The following is a 16,083-nucleotide window of genomic DNA, read 5'->3' on the forward strand; positions in this document are numbered from 1 at the left end:
CTGGAGCTGTAACCTCATGATGAACAATCTTCCCAGCACTTACTGATTTTGCAAGTTTTTAAGGAGCAGCTGTTAGCAGAGATACATCTTGCTTTCTTAGCTGATACTTGTCTTAGCTCTTCTGAAGGCAAAAAAGAAGCTGGAGGGAGAGAGTAAGAACTGCAGGGAGGCCAGAAGAGACCACCAAACATATTCCAGATGGCACAGGCTGAAGGGAAAGGATCATCATGTCAGAGGAAGAGCTCAAGGGAAGAACAGGGAACTGGAAAAACTTCTAAGAGAACACTGAAGTAGGGAAGCAGCAACAGCAGAATAGACATGACTATGGCCATTTTTGTTTGTTTTTTGTTTGTTTTTTGTTTGTTTGGTCTTTTGGTTTTGTTTGTTTGGTTTTGGTTTTGTTTATTTTATGTTTGTTTTCTGAAACAAAACTTTCATCACTGATCAGGCTTGTTGGTTGTCCAGGGACCACCTCAGTGCATCCACACACTGAACCAAGGGTCATGGAAAATAAGGACATGCCTGGCACAAGGGCATGATCTGGTCATGTAGCAGAGTTAGGTTAATTTGTGGGGTGGGACTCAGTGCCCCATGACTGTCCAAAAAGCAGGAGCAGCAGAAGTAAAATCAGGACTGGAGCTTGTGGTTGCATAATTTCTCCTGCAATGCCACTGTTAGGCAACAGGATCAGGCTCTTTTTTGTCTGTTTTCAGTTCTGTGCATTTGGCATCACAGATTCCCTGTCCTGTCTGGGGCTCCTTAGAATTTCAGGGTGGTACAGGGGAATATTGGTAGGGGGATGGGGTGACAGAAAACCCAGTGCTTTTGAGAAAATTCTCCAGATCTACCAGGGACATGTGACAAAAGATTTGTTTTTTCAGGTATGTGTCAAGACTGTAGAAGTGCCATTTTCCCACGGAGAGAGAGTACTTCCACATTTCCAAATAGTGTTACCTGGGAGCAATACCTGCCTCAAGCATCCTGCCCTATCTCTTGAATTTCAGCAGTTTCACCCTTTATCTCCAGCAGCTTTCCATGCAAAGCTGATAACAGTAGCATCTCACCTATAGATGTTGCTTTAAGGAACTATCTTATAAAAACCTTTAGATGAGAAGCATCCTTTCCTCTGCACCACAGAATCATGGAATAGTTTTGGAAGGGATCTCTGAAGATCATCTAGTCCCACACCCCTCCAATGAGCAGGACATCTTGAACTAGACCAGGACACTCAAAGCCCCATCCAATCTGACCCTGAATGTTCCCAAGGATAGGGCATCTACCACCTCTCTGGGTAACGTGTTCCAGTGTTTTACCACCCTCGTTGTAAAAGAGCTTACTTCTTATATCTAATCTAAGTTGATTCTCTTTTAGTTTTAAAATCATTATCCCTCATTCTACCACAACAGGCCCTGCTAAATACATACCAGAGGCCCATATAGCAAAAGCAGGCTTCTGTTTGATTCACATTTGACTCACGCCTGCAGTGAGTTGTGTGAGGGACCTGTGTCCTCCTGCTGTCCAGTGCCACCTGCATGCCCTTAGGGGTAATGCACAGAAGAGTGTGAGAGGGAGACAGCTCTGTGAGCTCTGCAGAGCCAGCTAACACCAGCTAGTGGGGTGGGATTGGGAATGGGGCACCTTCTGCATGGGCTGAGCATGGGGAGAACATCAACACTCCCGTGTGCAGAAGACAGGAAAACAGCAGATATCTACAGAGATACCAGCTGCAGGTAGGTACTCCACTTCTGCAGCTGTCGTGGATATTCTACTTTTCCTATCTTTCCATTGTGTTTAGAAAAACAAAGATACAAGTTAAAGAAAAAAAGGCTATAAATAGTATTTCTTTGTTGAATGAACTCAGACTTGCTTTTACTTTTACTTTTTCTCTCTTCTGAGCTTACCATCAAGCCAAACAAGATTCTGAGTGCTGCCTACTGCAGTAGCAGGTTAAGTGATTTGGGGTTTATTGTCTCAAAAAAGCTGTCAGTTACCAGGCCACATATAGTGGTAAGATAGTGATTTTCTATTTCATCCTAGGGCAATTGTTTTTTGTTACTAGTGACTGATGCTATTTATTCTGTAATAATCTGTTTATAGGCTGCTGGTCAACTGAGAAGGATGTAGAAACTAGTAAAGTGTGTAAATGTTTAAGATGGACAACAACAATACCTTCTACAAAACTCCTACTTAAAAGTTTGTGATGTTTGTTTGTTCTTTCTGTCCTTCCCAGACATCAATTTTCTCCCACAAGCTCTTGATTTTATTTTCTGTAAGCTTTGATGTACTTTTGCAAGCTCCTACCACTGCTTCTTAGACCTTAGCTTCTTAACTAAAGCCATTTATTGATATAGTACATCTCTCAGTGAAGTAGTACATCAATAAATTAAAGATTAGTTCAGTGTGTCAGCTTTCCCAGAGCATCCTGGGAAACATTTGCCACTCTGGAAGATTGTGGAGGCCACACAACATCTTGCACAGCCAAGATAACAACTCTGGAAGATTTAAGCTTTTGCTCCATGACATCTCCTCCTGCTAAATATTTTTGAAAGTCACCTTTTAAACTAATTCATGGATTCTGCTTGCTACTAAACAAACAGGTGGCATTAAGTTTATATACTATAAAGAAAGGTGTTCAAACCAATTTTCAGCCATCTCTTACCACATTTACTTTTTCCTGCTCTCTGATCTGATTTTCTGCAGGCTACTTGTAGGGATAAACAGTTTTGTCCTGTATTTATATTCATCATGTTCCCTGTGTGACTCAGGCTCCTACTGCACTCCTGACAAACGTGCCTGCAAAGTTTCACTGCAACTAATTTTTTGCAATGACAGGGACTAAGGTGCATTGCTGCTGAAGGGGGTGTCATCAGACTTATCTTAACCGTTTATGTGAGATACTTAAATGTTCCTTACTGCTATTTTTTCATTGGCACTCTTGCTTTCCTTGGTGTTTATTTCGTGATTAACCTGCCTTGACTTGCCAGTCATTTTATAGGATTATACTTTGGACAAGATTTCAAAATGGGAGACAAAAAAATAGAGATCAAGGGCATTTGCATTCCTATATAGATGCTTTATGTACAAATGTTCTGATGGCAAAGCAGATCCCACTAATTTGATTTCAGCGATGCAGGGTAATCTGCATTACTGCAGTTGAAATCTTCCATTTTGGTTCTCTGTTGAAACCTTAGCTTCAGTCTTTCCATTATGAAAATGGCACCTCATTCTTTGAGGACATATCCACTTCTTTTTGCATCCCTGGATGAAGGTGGACACGGGATGGCAAACTAGAAGTGTTTTTGGCACACAAAAAGGCCTGGTTAGAAGAAAAATAGTGCCAATTGATTTCCTCAGGTATTTTGAACCAGTTGCTTGAGGAACATGACTTTTTCTCTGTTTTCTGCTTGCTGGTGAGACAATACGATTTCTGCTGAGGCAGCACTAGGATGGTGAAAACTACTATGAGGGACCAGGGCTTACCTGTGTTAGGTGTTATTATAAGAGGGTATTTGTGATTTGGGGGTGGTCTTCACAAGTTGTTCCCTTCTGCTTTCTGTTATTGGTGCTGAGTGAGCAAGCAGTCACTGAAGTCTCTTGGCTGGATACAGAAAGCGTGGAAGAATGAATGATACATAGCAGATAGGCCTTATAATGAATATTTTGTTGTGCACAGACACCCACGTTAACATATGAATGTGGCCATTTGTATGAAGAGCAGTCCTTCTTCAAACCTGCACAGGGAACAAAATCCTTTTTGCACAAAGGTTTGTGAATAATGAATATAAACAGAGACATGAAGAGGGCACTTAGGTACTGTGGTGATGGGTATAGGATAATGGTACATATATAGCCAGATGGCTTTACAACAGTCAGTCTGAACTGAAATGAATGAATGATTCCTGAGAAACCCTTCCCAATTGCTTAACCCAGCTATTAAAGAGATAACCTGTAAGGTCATCTTAGAAAAAGCTCTGTAGCTATTTAAATATTTTGTGGCAAAATCCTTAGCAGAAATACATCACTCAGACTTGGAGCCTTTGGGAGCTGTATGTTCTGGTGAAACCTTGCACTGTAAGAGTTATTATTATCCATATTGCTTGTAAAATGCAACCTGATGGTCACTGGAGTGCCTGGGAGGATGGTTGCCCTACATGACCAAGCTTAATGAACACACAAATTTTTTGAGTCAGTCATGATGACTGAGGCTGTTGTACTAATACTCAGCTGCTGAGGAGTGCTGGAGTATTGGGGACCAGCAATGAAGAAGAAATTATTGTATTAATTGCCTACCTGTGTTCAGCAATGGCCAGGTTTTCTCCCATTGCTAATGGACAAAATAGCAGAAAATTACTTAAAATGGAGAAGGTTTCAGCAAATTATGTTTCTATCATCCCTGCACACAGAAAAGAAACACCTGATGCCATCCTACCTGTCCCAGGAGGTAGAGTTACTTGTGCACTTAGCTGTGGTGCAATGAGACAAATTCATCTCAGCTCCAGTGGGGAGTTTGCATTGTGAAATTACCTCAGTTTGTAGATAATCTTCATCTGGTTGAAACTTCTCTGAGCTGAATTTCTCAGCTAAAAATGAGTATACTCCCATTGAGAGTGTACTAGATACTTTGGTCTAAGTCTTGGGAGATGTTCTCCATGTGCCGCAAGTGTCATCCTAAGGAATGAATGCAAACCCCTATGTGTGACCCCAGAACAATGTGCTGTACATTCCCTGTGCAGACAAGAAAGTAATGAGGGAAGTCTTAATATTTGCCTCTCAGAGAATTACACACATTAACACTGGTGTTTAACTCTACAATGTTTCCCAAGGAATATGACAAAAATTGTATTTTGACCTGTGTTTCAGCAAGGCTGGGGTGCAGGAAAAATGAGTAGCAATAGCTACATGCAATGCTAACTCCTCTGCCACTGTGCAACTGTTTGCTGCAGACATTTTGTATGTATTTGCACCTCTGTTTACATAATTAGGATGTAGGCACTTATATGTGAGGCTTTGGACTTTTATCCAAATGGATACTTTTGCTATGTAATTAAATATGTACTAGATACCAGTTATTAGGAACTTTCTCCTGTACAGGCCATTGGTGAGCTTTTGTTAAAGCAAAGAGTAAAATCTAAAATGTCAAGCAACCACCTCTGACCGACGCTTGGGAAACTGAGCTGCTGCTGATTAGTATCCCATTTACAATTAAAATCTGGACTCCTTTTCTAATTTTTGTTGACGTGCTGTTGGTCTGTGAACTCCTAGTAGACAATCTGGATTTTTAAATAGTCCTTGCTTTGACTTCCAATTACCATACAATTAACAATTCTAACAATGCTGCCTTTTAATTTTGCTGCTTGTATTCATTTTGCTGTGTGCTCCTAATTTGCCATCCTGACATGTCACTTGTAAACTTTGGTTTAGTACATCAGACATCTATATTTCTACTTAAGACATAGAAGTAGCTAGTCTACATATCTATATTGGATCTATTCTTGCTCCTGAACAAAGGAAAGCTCTACAGAGCTTCAAGAGCTACTCTTCCTGTTCCTTAATCAGCTGCATTTACTTGGAAATACCATGGCGTGATATAATCACAATGGTTTTGAGCCAGAAACACCCATCCGTGGGAGTACGTGTCTAAGGTCCCGGGGTCTTCAGCTGGGCTGCATAGGCAGAGCTGTGCCTGCATGGGTGAAGCTACTCAGGTATCTTGGTATGTGGTGTGCAGCTCTTAACTGTCCTCTTCAGCATCTCTTGGACCAAAAGGTTTAAAAAACCTCAAAAACCCAGTTGCCTCTTCCTCCAAGAAACATAACAAAAAGGAAGATGGCCCATTGCATTGGAAGGCAGTAAATTTTTCAGGACTTGCCCCTATAAGATTCTGGTCCTTCATATTGGTCCTGTTCTAATAGCTGAAAATGGATGGGGTCCCAGGACAGCCGTGGGGGCATGGGGCTGAATCAGAAGGAGCAGTGCCTTGTGCAGACCCAAGCTGTCTCCAGTGCTGCAGCATCCTGTCTCTGCAAGGGAGCTATCTCCCTTCAGAGCTTGCATGAGGCAAATAAACAGCAGTATGGTTTGGAAACAGATGTTTGGTAGAAAAAAAAAAAGGGGGTAGGACTCTGGAAAGTGTTGAGATGTTGCTTCCTCATTTTAAGAAAAGACTTACATTAAGTTGTTGCCTATCATCACCCAGCTTTGCACTAAATGATACAAGGGATCCCTTCAGCCCAGTGTTTCTACAAACTATGAAAACAATCAAAACCCACTGTAGAAAGTGTTCCACTTATCATTCGTTTGGGTTTGTTTATTGCTGTATTTTCCCAGGTTGATGCTATGCTACTTTTTTCCCTGATGTTGTTCTTGCTTCATACAAATACTCAGAGCTTTCAAGAAGAGAAGCATTACCTATTAGTGTGCTCAAGAAAGGTATTTAGCAATCCTAGGTGCTTAAACTGGTAATTTGACTGGTATTTAATGGGTGGGTGCTTAGACTGGTAATGTTTGTTTGTTTTACAAGATTTCTCCAGTAAACCTATCCTTCTTGCTGCTGCTAATCTCTAGCAGAAGGGATATGGAAAGATTACAAAAGCTGCCAATAATTTTCAGGACCAAAATTCAGTCTCCTGGTACCTCCCTGATCTCTTCATTACTTTGTTCCAGCAAAAGGCTCTTGGTAGACAGAAGGACACTGGTTCCTGAAAGGAATTTCAAAAAGTGCATAAAGTTGATATCTGCTTAGAAGTAATACAAAACAGGAGCATCTGCCAGAGACAGGAGCATGTTGCAAGCTTAGTAAAACAGCAGGGGAACCTGCTGTTGACCAGATTTGTCCATATCAGTGCAGGTGTCTCTGCAGTTAATAAGAATTACTATTTACACTTGTTTTCAGAGATTTGGAGACATGGGGATAATATAGATAGCCTGTAAGTCATAAAGAGCAAGTAGATACGACACATGTTCCCATTAATGTATAGTGTTACTCCTTGGAGTTTGTGATATTGAGACATCAGGAAGTATGGTATGAAATACAGATGGCTCTGAATCTTGACTGTATTTGTTTAATTATAGCAGAATATATTCTGAGATAGATTTTTATCCTGCTTTCAAGATGAGGAAAAGGATGAGCTTATACGTAAGCTGAGTGTGTTCAGAATTACCAGGACATGGCAGCTGGACATAAGTAGGATTTGCTGTTTATCTTCAGAAAAAAACCCAAAGTGAATGTTTATGCATAAGCAACCATCTTTCTTTGACAAACTGTGTTCTGATCAGTCAATAGAAGCACAATCATCTTTTTCTTGGTGTAAATGAGTCTCTCTTCATGCATGTTGGCACCGCAGAGGCAGAGCCAAGACTCTCAGATGTGCCTGTCTGGCTGCTCTCACCCTGAAGGGAGAAACCAGAGCAAGGGGTTGCGATGGAGGAAGGGGAAAATGCTCAGAAGAGGAGCTTATTGACCTTGCTACTTCTTGGAGCCCAGAGAAGTCAGGCAACAGCTACAGGGTGCAGGAGGGACTATTTTGCCTGTTTTTTCTTTTACCTCTTGCCAGCAGTAGCTTCACCCTGTATGTCCTCACCATCCTGGCTTTTCTGGCCTCTGGTAGAGGCAAAGTAGCCATGGGCAAGGTGACAGTGGCTGTTTCAATGCCTCCAATGCTTCTTTTAGAGTCAAGACTTGCTTCAAAGTCAACACTGAGAGTCAGTCATGAAAAAGACTCATGACAACTGAGCAGAAAGCAAAGGCTGGCTGCATGGGCAGACTATTATAAAGCAAAAGCAACAGAACCATGGGACTATTCACCATTAAAATGCAAGAAATTTTAATGTGTGCCAACTCCTGGCCAATTAACACAACAAGTCACCAAGGTCAAATGTGCCTCCTTCACTATGAACATGCACTTCTTCACCCAGCTCTAAAACAGAAATTTGTAATCTGTCCTACTAGTGTTCGTAGCCTGGGTTAGTCCATCCCAGGTACAGTGACATACCATAGTGTTTCTAAAAGATAACCTGCAGAAGTCTTACAGGTAAGAGGAGCAGATTGCCTTGAAGGGCAGAGGAGGAGACATGGGGGCTGCATCTGGCTGATGCGTGTGGGGGAACTGCTCTTTCCTTGCAATCATGATCAGACAGTGCAGAGGTGCAAATATTAGAGTATCTGCACCTATTTACCTCTTACTGTGCTGGAGTTTTTACCCAAATAAACAAACAAACAAACAAAAAACCCCAAGACCCTCCTTCTTCCCCCAAAAGACCCCATTATCAGACGTGTCCGGTTTCTGTAAAGAAATAAGCCTCAACAAGTATTTTCTTTTTGGCTCTACTCTCAATTGTAAAATAGGATCATTTTCACTAATTATGACACGCTGGCTGCATTCTTGTTCTCCAACATAAATTGTTATTTTTCTTTACAATATCAGATGGGAGCAAGATAAAACCTTCCTTCTGCGAAGACATATAATCTATAATTCTTCCATGGTTTCTGTAGGTTAAATCCTATCCTACCAGCAAATACACAGAGAGGAAAACCACCAAGTAGGCCACTCAGCTGGCTTTTGCCCTTGCAGTCCAGAGGTTATCTTAACAAGTGGCAAGAAATGGCCTTTGGTTCTGGACTCTCAGGAAACACACGATCTTTCACCTAATGGGGGACCTTGCCCCTTCCCTCCATCTGCTACCTCAGGGAAGCAGGAAAGGAGAAAATGGGAAAAAAGGACAGTCTGTCCTTAACAGTTTGTTTTCCAAGATCAGAGTGGCAAGAGGGAGGGGGAAAGAGGAACAGCAAGACAAGGAAAGGTGAGTCTTGCAAGCATGGACCAAACCAGAAATGGATCTGGATGGGATTGTAAACATTAACATTTTTACAGTTAATGCACCTTCTGATTTAGGAAACGGCTTTAAAAAATAAATATGTAGAGAATGTGAGCATGTGTCTCTGTGGAAGAAGGGGAAGGGTCAAGAGAGAAGTCTGAAGTACTTGGTTGCATTTGGATATTTACTGCTTCAAAATGCTGGAAAGGGATGATACTTTTCATACTTGATTTTTGCTGAAGTACAAAGCAAATCCTCTCTGCATTAAACAGTGAAGAGCATTCTTGAGAGTAAGGACCCTTAAAGACTCTTGTGTTTTGTTTTGTTTTTTCCTTCTGGGCAATGAATGACTGGTCCCTCGACACCACTAACTGTTTATGTAGAAAAACTAATTTCACTTCTGCCAATAAACTTTTCTTGCCAGTCTGAGTTTCTCATTAAAATTAATATTCTTATTGTACGTCCCTGTCCTTTTCCTGTCTGAGAAAGAAGCTAATAGTCAGTCATTCATTCAGGGCCGAATTCCCACTTCTTCCCCATCCCAAAGCAGAGCAGGGTGGAGAAGGTAATTGCATATGGAAGGCACATTGGCAGGAACACAGTCCTTTGGAGATGTGCTTCATTTCACGGTAAGGAGAAGTATTTCAGTGGCTGTATCTTTCAGTCAGGCTGTAGAAGACCTTAGTTCACTTCTTTACTGGAAAAAGCTTCAAGCTTATATCTCATGGGGGAATACCACAACTAACGGGCCAGGAACTATGGGGGATTGTTCCCAATTTGTCTCCAGTGAAGCAGCTCTACTTTGTAAGAGAGAATTAACTAGCCAGGAAAAGCAAGTATGGAGGAACGGCAGGGGGATTAGGGCACTCAGTTGGGATGTTTCAGTTCCTGCTCTACTTGATATGAAAACTTCATGGAGTCATTACATGAGAGGAGGCATTATTTCTACTGCTTGCTCTGCCTGGTGTGATGCTGGAGCTATTAAGGGAATACCTACTGAAGAATTCATAACAAGTGGGGAGGATAAGCTATTTTGGGGAGTCTGTTGGCACTTTTTGCTAAATAGGTGGGTCCATTTCAGCATCCCAACTGTGCAGTGCTCACCTGGTCATGTGATACATCATGCAGAAAGGGGAAACAGGGAACCAGATAGCTTTGGGCTTAGCATGCCTGGAGGAGAAATTAGGTGGGAAACCCTCTGTGTCTCTACCCTAGAAGGACTGTGCGGCCAAGCAACCGTTCATACCTGAGGCTTAAACTTACCTTTGTAGGTAACCCTGAAACCCTCCTTCAGCCACCATGGGAGATTGTTCTGCCCCTACACACCCAAAAAGTATCACCATCATGCTGTTCTCATACCTGAGGGAAAATTCCCTTTTACTAAGCGGACTAGTTCACACTGGGGTTTCTCTCTGCACTGTTCAAGCAAAAAGGCCTGCTCAGGGACAACACGGTGGACAGAAGCTAGAACAAATCGTCCCATCAGGTGGAACTATAATAAATGTGAACTTCAGCTTCCTTTCCTCTTTTACATCTTTCTGATGCCTTTTAGGCTTGATTTTTGAGAAAGATGGAAACAAAAGGGTGACTTAGTGGATTTAGTAGGTATTTTAGAAGTATGCTTGGAAGTAAGACCCAGTCTTTCAAAATTGTCTAGGAAAGCAATTCCTCACAACACTGAGAACATCACTAATGCTAAATGTTCCTTTAATTCTAATTTTGAGACACTTGCCAATCTTGTAAATTAAAGATTTATTGCCTGAGAGTACTCAGATCACAACCTAACACACGTTTAGCTGCTTTGTTCCATTCTGTTTGGAGCCATTCCAGAGGCTAAGCCCCTGTATTAGAAACATCACCAATGCAAAGATTGAAAGATCGATCAAAGCAATGCAGATTGTGAATTCTCCTATGCAGTCTTCCATAAAGGGGACATAGAGAAGCAGCTATGTTTCTTCTGCTTATTTTTGGCAGACAGATTTACGTCAAAGTTTCCGTGAGACTGTTTTGTGACAACCTGCATCCTTTATTTAAGGAGGTAAATTTTGCTAGGATAAATATTTTTCAAGTGAACGAGAAAATGACATAACTGAGACAGGACACAGAAATGAAATGTTCTGCACAATTCGTCAGGATAGATCAAAGATAGCAAAGGGAAAAGGTATTTCTAACTTCAGAAACTCCAGAATAAATAAACTGTTACTGATGCAAACTCCCTCAAGAAAACAAATACGATGCACTTTTGCTCTGTTTTGAAATTAATTCTAAGTCCAAGGAATGGAATACATAATGCGTGTAATAATTTCAATGTGAATCCCAGGGACATTAAACATTAAATCTGGGCTGAGATCTTGCATTATAAAAATTACTGAGAGCATGTCATTAACATACATCATCCAGCTACTTACAGTATTTGAAGAGCCTAGGTTTATACAAATACATCAGAGTAATACTTTGCATTCCAGGGCGTGACCAAATAATCAAATTACAAAGAATGAAGTGGTTAGGGCTTGAGATGGCATGGTAAACATTACAACTCAAAGGATCCTCTGTTGTGGATCAGACCCTGCTCTCCATAGACTACCTGAAAAATAAAGAAATAAATAGGTGAGACGTCAGGGATGTCTTTTTCAGACTCTGTAGGTATCATCCAAGACTTTTACACAAAGATGAAACCCAGCAGTCCAGCAGGAAAGAAAATAAGCCACATCAGGTGCTGCTCCACTTGTTTAATTTGCCTCTCAGACACTCAGTTTTAAGTGTGGCTGACTATTGACCATGATGTTTTCCTCTTCACAAACCTGTCTCTCCTTATCAGTAAAGAACATTCACCCTGTAGTCCTAGATCACTTTTTATGTTTCTGGGAGTTTTTGCTACTCTAGCATATGTTGCTCTCTAGGTACTGCAACTAGGGAAAAAAAGTGTGTTTAAATCTGGATTAATCTTTTAAGAACCAAACTTTTCATTAACTCATATAAGAAGTTCATAAGGAACATGGCAGAAGATTCTCTTGAGCCTAGATCTTTGTATTTAAGTTTTCTGTATTTAAGTTAATCCTTTTTACTGCATTGAATCCCATCATGAAAGTGATCAGCTTTGTGACTTCTTCAGATGTAAGCAGGTAGCCAAATATCTATGTAATGCCAGCTAGGAGGGGAAATTGGTGATGTAGGTGGTGTATTTGATAAAATTCTGTTTATTTACATATATATAATATAGTTACATAAATGTACCAAAACCTGATTTCTTGACATGAGAAGGATTTTGAGATAGGCAATTTCCTAGCTTGAAGCTTCTTTTGCAACTCCTTGTGAAACAAAGATGTACTTTCTGTTGCTCTCAGGTTGATTTGTGTTTTGTCTACTTGTTTGTACCCCTGCCCTCATGCTTCTCAAAAAATATCAAGAAAAGCCTCTTTTCTGTGTCACCTTTTTTTCTATGTGAAAACACATGATTATCTACCTCTGAAAGTTATCTTAGAGGCTGATAGCTGACATACTGATCTGAAAGAGATAACCTGACATACATCCTTTCCCTCAGCTCAGATCACCAAAATGTGAAAAATCACCTTATTTCAGTCAAAGTTATGGTAAATTTTTCCCACATTTTAACAAAACAAAATTAAAGAAAGCTTAAGCCTTCCTGCACTTATAAACTCATTTATTTCATTTGTTTCAGCTAGCACACATCTTCAAAAGAAACTACCAAAAATCATATTTGGAATATAATTTTTCTATTTTTACTAGGTATGATAAGCTCTAATTCGCTTATTGGTTCATCTATTACCTCAGGTACTCATACTTCTTGTTCAAATTACAGAGATCCCAGTTTCAAAATCTGGTTTTCCAGTTTTGGATGCCTTCACATTGTCCAGATGAAATCCATTTGAAATCAATTAGGAGGCTCTGTTTTGGATCTCCCAAATCCCTAGTCTTTTTGGCTTGTCTGGTCTAATAAATGTGAGGTTTGAGAGAATGTCTACAATTCCTTCACATTTCATCAATTCTGTTACACATTCAACCCCCAAAATTCCCATAATTGTTTTTAGCTGTCCAGCTTGAAATCAAAATGGCGTGTTGCTCCCTTTACACATCCCTGAGTTTTGCTTCTTCAGTTTGATGTCCATTCATTCCCTGAGCTGAAAGAGAAGTTCTCTATGAAGAAATGATGGTCTGCCCAGGTGTCATGGTTTAGGGATGGTAGTCCACAATTTAGTGTTCCACTGACACACTCCAAACCACACACCATTATCCCACTCCCCTCTCCTACCTCCCCTTCGGTGGCTGGAGAGGAGAATTGGAGGCACAAAAGGTAGACATCACAGGCTGAGATAAGAACAATCTACTAGAAGCAGCAGTGAGATAAGAAAACTTATAGTAACAGCAACAATATTAATATCATGGTGTACAAAAGGTGAAGGATTCACACACGCTTGCTCACCACTATATGACGCGAAAAACTGACAATATCTAACCGTGCCACACGTTACTCCAGCTGGAAGAGCCTCTCTTCCCCCTCCCCCAGCAATGACCTGAGGTGGTATAGAATAACCTCCAAGTCCCAGACATGCCCCTCCTGGCTACTGCAAAAATTAACCCTGTCCTGGCTGAAACCAGGATGCTGGGGCAGTTTCCACAATAAACTCTGGAAACCCCTTGGAGCATCTTTTGCTGCCATTCCCTGACCATAGTGTGAAAGCCTAAGTCCAGTTGAGCACCTTGTAATTGATCTCTCTCTCCAGTTTATCCTTGAAAACCCTTGCTGTCATCTGCTCATTTCAGAAACACAAGTTTCTGCAGCTTCTCTTGCAGTTCAGGTAGGATTTTCTCTTTCCTTTTTCATACCTGGAACAACTCAGATCTGTGGATGGTTTTAATCACGAAGCATCTTTTTGAAGCCTCTTTTTGGGAAATCAGAGCCACGCCACTATCCAGGCATGGCTACTCAACCTTGCTGCTAGAACTTCGTCTTCTTCTCAATCTTCATTAGCCTTCATTAAGCCCATGACATTATGCTTGGCAAAGTAAATCTCAGACAGAGTTTTCCCTAAAAGATATTAGGTATTTGCATTATTTGACCTCAGAAAGTCCAGCCTTTCCCACAGAACTCTTTGACTTTGGCAACCAGGCAGATGAACTTCAGTAACTGTTTTTTGCCTAAGCTCTTCGACTGGCCCAACTGAATGTCTATATGGCTGGCCACAATGATGGGCCTCTGACCAGACATTTATTCCTGGAGCTGAAATTTAGCCAGTCCTTGTTCCTCCTTATCCCTGCTAGTGGGTTTCCAGCTGGTGTCTCCCTACCTTGAAGCATCTATGGCCGTATTGATACCATTTACCTTTCTGGGCTTACCTATTCACACTGGAAATTTTACAGCTGACCTTCTCAGTTTTTTAGGACATTTTGTAGTCATTGCTCCAACAGAAAGTTCACTTCTGCCTGCAAATCACTTCAGCCATTTCTGGGAAAAATCCAGGTACTGCTGTAATTCCTTTTGTAAAATTTCCAACTCTTGTTTTAGCGCCTTTTTGTCTTGCTTTAATACTTTTTGGCTAGTTTTGTTTTCTGAGAGCAAATTTGTTATTGGTTCAAGAAGAATACTAGCTCATAATTTCTTTATTTGAATGGTGTCCCAGTGTTGACACCAGGCTTTTATCTTGTGACCTGACCAGGTTATTCCAATTAGAAGGAGAAATTGATGAGGGAGATATTTCTGATGCAATGTTGTTAATTTATAGTAACGTATGAAGTTCTGCTTTTTTAGGGGACGTGTTAATCATGCACAGATTTCTTGCCCGTAGCTCTTTCTGTTAGAAATCTGTCCAAAAAAATCCCCCTATTATCCTTCCCCTGGGGCCTGTGGGAAGGTCACAGATCTGCACACTGAAGGCAGAAACACCTTAAGGAGACACTTGCTCCAGTCACAGACAGAGGTAGGTATGCCAAGCCAAAAAGTTACAGGCAGGACAAAAGTGTGATGCTCTGAAACCAGTGGCCACCAGAAAAATGTCCAAATAGTGTAGAGTAGGCAACTGTGTTATGGGGTTAGAGGTGAAGTGTATTCTGCTTTTCATGACTTTTATAAGATCTACCCCAAACGTGAGCCTATTTTGGGCCCTCGCATACCATAGCAGCAAGGGCAGAGGCTTGTTCCCTGAGACAGTAACAGCAGCTCTGAGAATCTATGCATTAAAACTGTTCAGAGGGCTGCATCTTCTATCTTCTCGTACTCTGTCTCTTCTGCATAGCTCCACCTCAACCAACCCTCTGTCTATGGAGTTAACATTCCTAAGCTTTGTACGTCCTACATTTAGATGGAGACATGCACTAACCTCCTCTCATAGATATCTTAAGTGAAGGACATCACTGAAATTGAAGCTTAGTACTTATCACCACATAGACACAACGTTTCAGCAGCTTGCCGGCAAACTATCTGACAACTGCTGAAAGAATTAAGATTGTTGGCCAAAAGGTCTTATGAGTTAACAGATCAAAACAAATTACAATCAATGTTGAGAAGAAAGAGGGCTTGGGAACACAAGTAGTGAGAAGATCAGGATAGCACTCTCATGGGTTTTAAGACAAGACCCAGAGGAAGGAGATGGGAAAAGCTAGCTCAAATGGCATGAAAGAAGGCAGAGAGCTGAGTGGAAGAAGAGGTCAGAGAGAGCACTGTGAGCAGCAGAGTCAGAGAAACATGGGATCAGTGAGGTGAAACAGGATGAAAGAAGCGCAAAGACGAGATTGTGCATGTTCCTTTAACAAACAATGGAGACAGATGAAGTTGATACAACACTTTCTTCTGCTTCCTAAATACAGTTAAGGATTGGTGCCCATCCCATACCAGGACAGCTGCTAATAAAAAGCACTGCTTATTATAAATGTGGCTAACTTCCTCACCCTTGGGAGAGGAAGATCTCCCAGGGGCAGTATGGGTAAAGTACACAGAAGAGGACTGTAGTGAGGAGCAAATTCTTAGAGCAGAAGTCCCCTACAGGAGGTGATCACTAGCCCAGCCACTGACATAATTCCAATTCAAATGCATCTGCTGGACTCAGCTATGGTAGTTTGCTGAAAGGAGAGATAATATCTCAATTTAATAGATCAATAATGATGTAGAGGGTTGAGTTTGTTCTTTTTTTTTTTTGCTCAAAACACATCTTGAATTCCAACTAAGAAAAGACTAAAAAACTGTGGAAGACTCTTCAGAGTGGAGATCAGGTTTACGTGACTAAATACAAATGAGAAATAAGTGGCATCTGGAGC

The sequence above is a fragment of the Pseudopipra pipra genome, chromosome 1 (genome assembly GCF_036250125.1).
Source record: "Pseudopipra pipra isolate bDixPip1 chromosome 1, bDixPip1.hap1, whole genome shotgun sequence".
NCBI lineage: Eukaryota > Metazoa > Chordata > Aves > Passeriformes > Pipridae > Pseudopipra > Pseudopipra pipra.